Consider the following 12,187-nt stretch of genomic DNA (forward strand, 5'->3'; position numbering starts at 1 on the left):
ACATCCTTTCAGATGTCAGTTGGAGTAACTAAGAGTGGATCTACTTTACAGTGTCCCTTTCCAACTCAAGGACTTCAGTTTCTTCTTTTGTAAAATAGAAACAGGATGGACTCAGAGTATCCTGAAGGCGTTTGCCTTATCCCGAGGATAGAGAAGTGGCAGTGTCATCTCAGGGCATTTTTTTTCCAGGATGTCATAGTTGCAATGACCATTGATTGCTGTTTTTCCAACTGACATGTGCCTATCATGGCAAGGCAAAATACCATGGTGTGGAAACCATCCAAAATAGCATCTCACCCTTGAGACGGGGAAGGGTATCACTTCCACCCCTCTGCAGTACGTGCTGTCTCTAGTGCAAACCACACCGGCAGCTAGCAATTCTCTGAGACAATCTCACTGCAATAAAACACCATTGAAGCACCATGTGGGAAACTGTTTTCCCAGAACTCGAACTTTATTGTAGTCTCTTCCTTGAGAATTCAGACCCCAGCTCTTATTTTCTACATTAACTCAAGTTGAAGTGCAGTCTTGATCATGTTGGCAAACATTTCAAATGGAAATGAATTCCCAGGTTCTCCCTAAAATTGTAACATCCTCAACAACCCAATCCTGATGACATTATGTATCTTACAGAACATCTATTCCCCTAAGGAATTAAAATGCTTCTGTATAAAGTTTTGCCCAACAGTTTTAATAAGATCTACCCCTAATTTTCTCTGACTAACAAGCAGAATCTGAATCCCTAAAAACTGATCACTCTAAACTCCATTTTAAGCTGAGGTTTATTTTAAAAATTGATTGGAATCAGATATTCAGAAGAAATAATATTAATCTCTGTTACATTTTCTTTTGATAAAATATCTGATTGGGGGGGAGGGCAAATGCTTGATGCCACAGCTGTTTGGCACCTGGAAATCCTCCCATGCCCAGGTACCTAGCATCAGATGGGTGTCAGCCTCACCTGGGCAAGATGTTTTACTGTAAAACACATGTTCATTCTCCTCACCTTCTTGCCTCACTGATGATCTCCGCAGTGAGCAGGACTGAGTGTTTTCATTTGACAAATAAGAAAACTGAGCATCAGAGAGCTTTGTTGATTTATTTAGCAAACTTTCAAGCATAAAGGATTTTCCCAAGTTCACATGGCTGGTGTACGGTGCAGTGAAATTCATACCCAGCCTTCTGATTAAACCACATTGCATTTACCTGTATTTAAGGTAGGCTCTGGAGAGTAAAGAAAGGCTCTAACTAGTGAGAAGCTGAGAAAAGCTTTCAGAAATGTGTCCCCAAATCAGAATGTCTTTGCTAAAAGCTGGGGTGGGTAAAAGCCAAAGTTATGGAAACACAGAGGAGACAGAGTCTTCTAGCTCTGGGAATGGAGGAGACAAAGGAAGGATTTTCCAAGCTTTTGGTCCTGGAAGGACGTTTGGGGTGAAACAACAAGAGAACACCTGATTCATTCTGCCTCACAGCAAAGTAGACAAGAGAAACTCTAACATAACTGATGCTGAATGTGACTCAGAGAACATAGAAAGTGTAGGTAGGTGGCAAGGAGGCTGGGAGACAAAGTGACCAGGTGTTCGTCTCTGCTTTTCACTAAGCAACCTAAATGCCCTGGCTTTCTAAGCCCTATGGCTTAAGGCAGGGGAGTGCAGCCTCCAATGTTTGCATCGTAGGCCACAGTGAGAATCAAGTGAGCTGATGGTCAGCCTGAAGCAGTTAGAGTGGTAAGAATGAAAACAAGGGGATCAGAATAAGGGAGAAATATAGGGGAGGTGTATGGCAGAGTAAATACAGCTTTCTCTTCCACAGATAACTTTTCAGACTATCTCAACAGGATTATCAAGAAGTTTTTGTTTGGCTGGTTTTTATTAAAAAATTAACTGTATTTATTATTTGAAAGGAGGAGAGACATGCACAGTGGGAGGTAGGGAGAGAGAGAAGGAGAGAGAGAGAGAGATCCTGTCTGCTGGTTTACTCTCCAAGTACCTAAAATGGCCAGGGCTGGGTCAGGATGAAACCAGAACTGGGAACTCAATCCAGGTTTCCCGTGTGGGTGGCAGGAACCCAGCTACTTGTACCAGCATCACTGCTTCCCAGGATCTGTAGTAACAGGAAACTGGATTCAGAAGCCAGAGTTGGGTTTAAAACTGGGTTACTCTAATGTAGAACGTGAGCATCTTAAGTGCTAGGCCAAATGACCACCTCTGCTGCTTGTGTTTTTACTTCAACCTAGCATACTCCCTCTGGTGGGCCCCCTGTGACCATCATCCACAGGGGCTCTAAAACAAAGGCTGTTCCTCCCCCACAAGTTTTGGGATTTTACCCAATGGTATTTTCAAGTTTCCAGGCAGATCAGCTGCTCCTCACGTCCAAATCCTCCTTCCCGCAAGGATCAGCTTCTGTGTCATCTTCCTAACCTACCCTCTCTGGGGCCTCAGGCCTCTCCTTGTCCTCTTTGGTCCTGAGCAAAAGCCACCTGGAGCCGTTTCCCCACACTTGACTATAGATGTCTTGATGGCTCCAAACCATAGCAGCCTGGGGAGGGTTCTGTGATGTTCTCTGCAGGCCGAGTGCTACACAGACACTGGCACACAGCAGTGTTCAGGGGAACAAATGGGAAGAAAGTATTGCATTTTACCCCTCTGATTGCTTCTCATTTGAATAGCATGGACCCTAAGAAAAAGAAACTCAACTAATGGGTTCTGAAGCAGGAGACATTGTGTACAAACTGAAAGCAAACTTGCAAAGCATGGTTTAGAAATCTTCACTCTTATTGTTAAGCCAGTGAAGTTTATTTGAAAGGCTGGTTTAGAAAGAGCTTTTACTCCATTTTTTTTAGTGTCAATTAAACCTCAATAACTGCTATCATGGACTCTAGAATGTTTGGTGTGTCAATGGTTAGAAGCAGCTTTCTTGGGCCTATAGAACCCTGTAGGAATCTGATGAATGTTGTCATAGAGAGCTGCATATAAAATTTTTTATATAACTTCAGCATGTACAGAACTTATGGATTTCACTCAAGGATATGTCCAGGTTAGTAATCTAGAGTAGCTCTCAAAATGTCATTCTTGGATACTTCCATTAAAACCATTAGGAAAGTCTTAAGAGTCAGGGCCAGTGCTGTGGTGTAGTGGGTTAAGCTGCCACCTGCAATGCCAGCATCCATATGGATGATGGTTCAAGTCCTTGGTGCTCCACTTCCAATCCAGCTCTTGCTAATGCACCTGGGAAAGCAGTGGAAGATGGCCCAAGTGCCGGGGCCCCTACACCCATGTGGGAGACCTGGATGAAGCTTCTGGCTTTGGTATGGCCTAGCTTTGACCATTGTGGCCATTTTGGGAATGAACCAGCAGATAGACTCTCTCTGTCTCTGTCTCTGTCTCTCTGTCTCTTTCTCTTTGTCTTTCTCCCTGTAACACTGTATTTCAAATAGAATACATAAATCTTTAAAAAAAGTCTTAAGAGTCTAGGGGTAGGAACTTGGTGCAGTGACCCAGCTGCTGCTTTGGGTGCCTGCATTCCATATTGGAATGCTTGGATTTGAGTCCTGTTTCTGATTCTGACTCTGGCTTTCTGCTATCGTGAACCCAGGGAGAAGCAGATGATGGCTCAATTATTTGGGTCCTGCCATCTGAATGGGAGATTCAGATTGAGTTCCAGAGCCTGGATTTGTCCTGTCCTAGCCACACCTGTTGTGGACATTTTGGGAGTAAACCATTGCATGAAAGATCTGTTTCTATCTGTCTCAGTCTCTTTCTCTACATGTCTTTCAAATAAATAAAAAGTAAATAAAAAAGAATTTAGATACAAGGACTCTGTCCTAGCCTCAGTGAAACAGTACCCCAAGGAAGGGTCCAGCAATCTGCCAATTGACCATCAGCCTGTGTGATTTTGTTGCACACCAAAGTTAAGAGCTACTCATTGGCCAGCGCCGCGGCTCAATAGGCTAATCCTCCACCTAGTGGCGCCGGGACACCGGGTTCTAGTCCTGGTCGGGGCACCGGATTCTGTCCCGGTTGCCCCTCTTCCAGGCCAGCTCTCTGCTGTGGCCCAGGAAGGCAGTGGAGGACGGCCCAAGTGCTTGGGCCCTGCACCCCATGGGAGACCAGGAGAAGCACCTGGCTCCTGGCTTCGGATCAGCGCAGTGCGCCGGCTGCGGCGTGCCAGCCGTGGCGGCCACTGGAGGGTGAACCAACAGCAAAAGGAAGACCTCTCTCTCTCTCTCTCTCTCTCTCTCTCACTATCCACTCTGCCTGTCAAAAAAAAAAAAAAAGAGCTACTCATATAGATCAACTTTTCATTTGTTCAGAAACTGAATCTTAGAAGAAGAGAAACAAAATCATGCAGCAGAGTTGACCTTAATGCACTTTTTATTTCATATTCTATAAAACAAATGTGTTCACACAGTGTTTTCAGGAAGAATGCCTTTACCTCTGAGAGTGTGTTTTGAAATGCAAGTGTACCAGTTGAAAACAGAATGCTAGAACCATGCAGAGATGGGGCCAGTGCTGTGGCGCAGTGGGTTAAAGACCTAGCCTGCAGCACTGGCATTCTATATGGGCACCGGTTTGAGTCCCATCTGTTCTACTTCTGATCCAGCTCCCTGCTAATGTGCTTGGGAAAGCAGTGGAAGATGGTCCAAGTCCTAAGGCCCCTGTACCCATGTGGGAGACCCAGAAGAAGCTCCTGGATCCTGACTTCAGATCGGCTTAGCCATTGCAGCTATTTGGGGAGTGAACCAGCAGATGGAAGACCTCTCTCTCTCTCTCTGTAACTCTGTCTTTAAATAAAATAAATCTTTTCAAAAATATGCAGAGAGAGGCTGGTGTTGTATTATGTGGTGTGGTGTGGTGTGGTGGCTGGTGGGTAAGGCTGCTGTCTACAGCACTGGCATCCCATATGAGCACTGGTTTGAGTCCTGGATGCTATTCTTCTTCTTCTTCAATTTATTTATTTATTTGAAAGGCAGAGTTACAGAGAAAGAGAGAGACACACAGAATCTTCCATCCTCTGGTTCACTCTCCAAATGGCCTGGAATTGGGCCGGTCCATAGCCAGGAGCAAGGAGCCTCTTCTGGATCTCCCGCGTGGGTGCAGGGGCCCAAGGACTTTGCCATCTTCTGTTGCCTTCCCAGATGCATTAGCAGGGAGCTGAATCAGAGTGGAGGAGCCAGGACTGGAACTGGTGCCCATAAGGAATGCCAGTGTCCCAGGAGGCGGCTTTACCTGCTACACAACAACACTGGCCCAGCTTTGGCCATTGCAGCCATTTGGGGAGTGGATCAGTGGATGGAAGATCTCTCTTTCTCTCTCTCTCTCTCTCTCTCTTCCCTCCCCCCTTCTCTCTCTCCCTCTCTCACTGCTTTCAAGCTATACCAATTATAGAAACTTTTCAGGAAACTGTCACTTGGATCTGAAATGACCTGGAAGAAATTCTTTTTTTCAATGCTGCTCTAGTTTGGATAGTAGTCTGGATATTACCCCAAAGACCCATATGTTAGGGGTTTGGTTCTCAAAGTCTAATGTTAATGGACAATGAATTGTCCATTGAGATTTAATCCAATTGTGATGTGTGAGGGTGAGGCCTTTGGGAAGGGATTCAATTGGATGAAGTTGCTGGGGTGGAGTCTCTATGATAGAATCCTGGTGACTTCATGTAGGATCAGTGTGCTCCCATCTCTCTCTGCTTGGCTTGCCAAGTAAAGCTTCTTCCACAGCATTCTGCCATCTACCACCCCCATCAGGTGCCAGATCCAAGGGACCACTGATCTTGCTGTGAACCTCCAAAATAATTCTTCTTTCATAAATTGCTTCTTTCAAATATGTTATATAAAATAATAAAAAGCTGACCATTATACAAGCAAATAACTTTTATTAAAATTAGAACTGTTGGGGTCAGCGCTGTGGCTCACTAGGCTAATCCTCCGCCTAGCGGCGCCGGCACACGGGTTTCTAGTCCCGGTCGGGGCGCCGGATTCTGTCCCGGTTGCCCCTCTTCCAGGCCAGCTCTCTGCTGTGGCCAGGGAGTGCAGTGGAGGATGGCCCAAGTGCTTGGGCCCTGCACCCCATGGGAGACCAGGAAAAGCACCTGGCTCCTGGCTCCTGCCATCGGATCAGCGCGGTGCGCTGGCCGCAGCGCGCCGGCCGCGGCGGCCATTGGAGGGTGAACCAACGGCAAAAGGAAGACCTTTCTCTCTGTCTCTCTCTCTCACTGTCCACTCTGCCTGTCAAAAAAAATTAAAAAAAATTAAAAAAAATTAAAAAAAAATTAGAACTGTTGGATCAGTGATGATGAAATTGTACTCCAGGGCTCTCCCACCCCTCTTAGGTGCACCTGCCAATTGCCTCACCAACACTTAACGCTCTTTTTTTTTTTTTTCCTAAAAAAAGATTTATCATATTTATTTGAAAGAGTACAGAGAAGTAGAGACAGAGAGAGATCTTCCATCTGCTGGTTCGCTCCCGAAATGACTGCAATGGCCAGAGCCGATCTGAAGTCAGGAGCCAGGAGCTTTTTCTGGGTGCCCCATGTAGGTAAGGGGCCCAAGGACTTGGATCATCCTCCATTGCTTTCCCAGGCACATAAACAGGGAGCTAGGTTGGAAGTGGAGAAGCCAGGATTGGAATGAGCACTAATATGGGATGCTGGTATTACAGGTTGGAGTTTTAGCCTGCTGTGCCACAGTGCAGGCCCCACCTAACACTCTTTTGAAAAGAAAGCATGCAATGAGACAAGCAGGACAACCTCTGAATATTGTTACATCTGAAACCTCATCTCCTTTACCTGCAAAACAATAAGCAGCATGGGTTGAACGAAGGAGTCTCCCTTTTTAAGGAGGAATTTGAGGGTCAGGATACAGAGTGATTGGTCGAACATGAATTAAGAAGGGCCTGCCTACCACTAGGGAGCTAGGGAAGGGCTTTGTGCTCCTTGGTGTGTCCTGTGAGGGCTGCTGCCCCGCTGTGGAATGCATGGTAGACATCAGAAATCACTATTTGGTTTCCAGTTTAACTCCTCCACACATCCTCCTCTCCATCCCATGCTGTGCTGCAATCAAACTTGGCATGTGAAGTAAAACCTATTTCTGTCCTGGCTCCCTGAGAGTCAATGAGTAGGTCATCAATCATGATGGAAAAAATCACAACTTGTTACAAGTTTGCAAATTGTTTTCACTTCCCTTCTTTCCTTTGGGACTTCACCATTTGAGGTGACAAGACAGGGCTTATTACTTCCACCTTATAAATAAGAAACTGAGATGTGGAGAGGCAGAGATATGGATATGTCACAGCTGAATCTCACATCTGTCAGATCCCAAATCCTATGCTTTTGTAAAAAAACTGACCGTTACTACCTTTTCAACTCAACCTCAGCCATCTCTAATGGTTATTAATAAAAACAATCTTGCGCATCATACATACATATGTATAACTTTGTATATATGTAGCTATATATATCTAAAATTCTCTGTGTGATTCTATTTAGAGCTTTTTTCAGGACTCTGTTGGGTTTGCTCCCTGGTTTCTTTGGCTTTGATGTCATAGTGGCTAATACAATAAGAAGAGGTGTCAGCCCTTCAAGAAAGAGGACCCTGGGACAAGCACGCTTCCACCTTTACATAGTTGCTTGCTCCTCCTCGGGGTTGGGTTCTCTCTGAAAACTGTGGCTGTTTCTCTGAAAATGCAGTTAAAATGGCAATCTTTCCATCTTAATATGTGATCTAGACTTGGCCATCAAAATGATTGTTGGAAACAGGAAATTCTCACGGGGAGAAAATCAGGTACTTGATTCTTGTTGACAAAATGGGAAATCTTCCTTCCCAGCCTATCAGCAGCAGTGCTGTGGTGTGGATGATAAAGCATCTGCTGCAACTTCTGTGACCAGAGACTCAGAAATCCCCGAGTGTGGGGGGTGCCAGACATTCTTGACAGAAGGCTCCTTCTATCAGTTACATGGGGCTCCCAGTTTGCAGATGGCAACAGGAAAGGGGTGGGGACTGTTCTCATCTGCTCCGGCTGCCATCCCAAAGTGCTGCAGACTGGGCGGCTTCAACAACAGGAAGTTAACAGCTCTCTACTGGGGCATATTTTAGTCTTCTAAGGAGATGGAAAAGTGCCCCCTTTCATGACTGTGTCATTAGTGTTTGTTTTAATATTACATTTTGAAACTAACCTCTCCCAGCTTGTACCCAGTCTCTGAGGAGCCTCTGAGATCCCCGAGGGCAGGAAGGATGGTCCTCTCATCACTTTGCTTGCCTCCACCACACATGGCCTCATGAGAAGGAGGGCCAAGAAATACCTCCTGCCGCTTGCTCTGTGAGAGTCTCTGTGCTAGACAGTGGGTCTTATGTTGATTGAAATAAGGTGATTGTGGTCTCCATGACAGGAGAGTGAAACCTGCACCCAACAGGGGAGGCCCAGGCCCAGGTTTGTTTTACAAAGCTCACTCTAGCAGCTGAGTGCGTGGTGGGCTGGTGGGGTGGAGGCTGGAGGAGTGGCTGCCTTGGGGATGCAGGACTGTGAGCCACTGTGGGGGTCAGCAGCTCCATCTTTAAAGTTTGTCCTGTCAATGCTCCCTATAATGTAGGCCAAATTGCCTCATTTTCCTAAACCTGTTTTAAAATGTAGACATAGTGAAGGAAAATCTTTACATTTGGGGTTCAGGGACTTCAGAAGTTTGGGGTTTGTGTTGCAGAGGGGCCCCTCCCCTTATCCTGCTCCTTGCTCCAGCGTCATTGGATTTCGTCCTACAGAAGCCAGGGCGACTCCCCTGGAACCTGAACCAGGGCAGAGCAGCAACAGCAGATGCATCAGACTGATGCCACAGATAGGGGGCAGGGCTTAGCTGGATCGCAGGACGTCTCACCTCCCCACCAAGCACAGACAGAGCTACTGGCAAGTGCACATTCACCAGGATAATGACTGTGTCTTGCTGAATATTTGCATTTTTAATAGCATTAAAGGAAGTTTTTTCACATCATCCCCTCTCATGGGCCTATTACATAAATCCACATCTTTCTCCAGACAACTCCCTTTTAGCATACCAGAACTGACATTCCTTTTTTCTGTGTATATAGCATATTTCTTCTGTGATTCTCTATTGATTTCGATCCTTAGAAAACTCTGGAAAATGAAAAAGACTTTGCCTACTTTCTGACTATCTGATCCAAGAGCATAGGTCAAATTTGGATACTTTTTTTTTTAAATAAGAATAGAGGCTGAAATAAGAAACTGGCAAAGATATAAATGAAATTCAGAAAGTCATATATTACTTTCCTGAAACAAAGAAAACCTACTGTGGGTGGGGGGTGGGAGGTGGCTTTGGTGCTTGTACATCAATTGGCCCATAAAGCACTGCTGCATGCCCAGTGTTTACATAAACTTCAGTTTGAGGTTGGGATTTCTCAGGGCTGAACACGTGCAGCTTCCTGCATTTCAGCTGTTTCTTCAAAGGCAAAGCCCCGTTCATTTTAAACAGAAGAATGTGGCACACAGAACTCTCTCTCTCCTCTCTCATTTTTTTTTTTTTTGACAGGCAGAGTGGACAGTGAGAGAGAGAGAGAGACAGAAAGGTCTTCCTTTTGCCGTTGGTTCACCCTCCAATGGCCGGTGCACCGCGCTGATCCGAAGGCAGGAGCCAGGTGCTTCTCCTGGTCTCCCATGGGGTGCAGGGCCCAAGCACTTGGGCCATCCTCCACTGCACTCCCTGGCCACAGCAGAGAGCTGGCCTGGAAGAGGGGCAACCGGGACAGAATCCGGTGCCCCGACCGGGACTAGAACCTGGTGTGCTGGCGCCGCAGGCAGAGGATTAGCCTATTGAGCCGCGGCGCTGGCCTCAGAACTCTCTTAATCAAAGTGTGGCAGCTTTCATGAACTTTCGTGATATGAAAATGACTGACAAATCTCATTTGTCTCTACTTTCTTTGTGGTTGAAAGTCAAGTTAGTTCTGTGCCACAGGCTAACTCCTTGGTGATAAAATGGCAGAAATGGTGATAAAATGGCAGAAAATGTGACTTGAGAAACTATGGAAGGTTGGGATAACAATATAGAAAATGCATCTGTCCCTCTTCTCTGCAGGAAAAAATTCTACCAGTTGAGTAATAAATGCATTTCCCTGTAGTTCTACATAAAAGATCCCTGCACACTAATAATTACTGAGATCTTTGAAACATCACAGTGATCTTGTGACATGCACACAAGCTGCTATGTGAGGTTACTTCAAAGAGTTCATACATAAATACCATTAAAAGATGAGTTTATTTGGTGCACCGTCCTTTCATAAGGACTTTTCATAAGTGCATTTTCAAGATCTTTTTGAAGACTCATTGTATGCATGGATTTCAGAAGTCTGTGTACCTTTCTATACCTATTTAAGGCTGTAGCTTTACATACACCTGTGGGGTCCACAGCATTGGGCTACTAATCATAATCCTTGGCTTCTGACATTCATCTGTTATTCACCCAGGGCCTGGTCATTTATTTAGTTGGTTGGTTAGTGAGCTATTAGTAATGCAACAAGCATCTATAAAACCATAACCCAAAATAATAGCTATGACTTTGGCATAATCTAGGTATGTGGCAATACCTTTTCCCACCTTTGCTTCCTGTCTAGGAGACACAGCCATCAATCTGAATCCTGTGCTTGCCAGTGTCTTGCTCCCCTTTTGATATGATGTAGTAATTGCATTTGTTTATAGTCCTATAAAGTATATTTTAATTTTATTTGTGCTTCATTTAGAATCTTTGGGACATACTGTTTGCATGTAATGCTTTAGTGTTGTTAGAGTTCAGCAATTTTGAAAATGTTAGTATGTGACCAAACCAGTTTATTTTCCACTTTCCATTTGACAGGGTTTTGGGTTGCTTTCCAGGTTTGCCATTGTGCACAGGGAAGCTATCAGCATTCTCATACATGCCCCTTCTTGTACATTTGCAAGAGTGGAATTGCTGGGTTCCACCCCATGGAAATTGCTCAAATACATAAAACACTGACAATGTTTAATATTTTGCATGATTCCCCCATATATATTTATGTATTTGAATGAACCATGCTGCTCAAATTGACATTTACCAAAATTAAAAAGCAATATTTTCCTTGTGGTATTTTTTTCAAAAATATTTAAAGGAAAACAATGCTTTTCTTTCACAAGAACATTATATAAGTATATACAAAATGGGAATGTTTTAGATCATACAAGATCTACAACCAATACAACTCATAAACTGAGACAAGCAAAAACATCACCATTGAGGTAGAAATTACACCTTTAATGGGGCATATCTATCTGGTGTCCAGGGGAAGATTAGCTTCTAAACATTGGGGGCTGGTGTTGTGATACACCATTTAAGTCACTGCTTTTGAAACTGACATCCTATATCCCAGCTGTTCAACTTCTGATCCAGCTCCCTGCTAATGCATCTGGGAAAGCAGTTGAAGATGGCCCAAGTGTTTGGGGCCCTGCCACCTCTGTGGGAGACCTGGATGGAGTTCAGTTCTGGACTCCTGGCTTTGATCTGACCTAGCCCTGGCTGTTGCGGCCATTTGGGGAGTGAACCAGTAGATGGAAGATTCTCTCTCGCTCTCGCTCTCTCTCTTTCATTCTGACTTTGCCACTCTGCTGTTAAAATAAAATAAAAAAATTTTTTTTTTATTATTTTTTGACAGGCATAGTGGAGAGTGAGAGAGAGAGACAGAGAGAAAGGTCTTCCTTTTGCCATTGGTTCACCCTCCAATGGCCGCCGCAGCCAGTGCGCTGCGGACTGCACACCGCACTGATCCGATGGCAGGAGCCAGGTGCTTCTCCTGGTCTCCCATGCGGATGCAGGGCCCAAGTACTTGGGCCATCCTCCACTGCACTCCCGGGCCACAGCAGAGAGCTGGCCTGGAAGAGGGGCAACTGGGACAGAATCCGGTGCCCCGACCGGGACTAGAACCCGGTGTCCCGGCGCCGCAAGGCGGAGGATTAGCCTAGTGAGCCGCGGCGCCGGCCCAAAATAAATCTTAAAAAACACTATAATACGTTGAATTAGGAGCCCATGTTGTAGACATTGAGGCCCAGATGTTAACTAGACCCTGTTTCTAAAGGTTCAGCTGTGGGGTTCTTTTCTGCATACAGGAGAATCTTTCTTGGGGCAAAAGCCCTCCCATGGACTTTGTCTTTAATGGAAAGAGGGACATTCACCTTCA

At 45.2% G+C, this 12,187-nt stretch overlaps 1 protein-coding gene across 1 annotated transcript in view; it reads right to left on the reverse strand.

Annotated features, from left to right (window-relative positions):
* Window positions 1-12,187, reverse strand: part of VSNL1 (visinin like 1) — a 112,614-nt gene that overhangs the window by 55,643 nt on the left and 44,784 nt on the right. The window lies entirely within an intron of this gene.

The sequence above is a fragment of the Oryctolagus cuniculus genome, chromosome 2 (genome assembly GCF_964237555.1).
Source record: "Oryctolagus cuniculus chromosome 2, mOryCun1.1, whole genome shotgun sequence".
NCBI lineage: Eukaryota > Metazoa > Chordata > Mammalia > Lagomorpha > Leporidae > Oryctolagus > Oryctolagus cuniculus.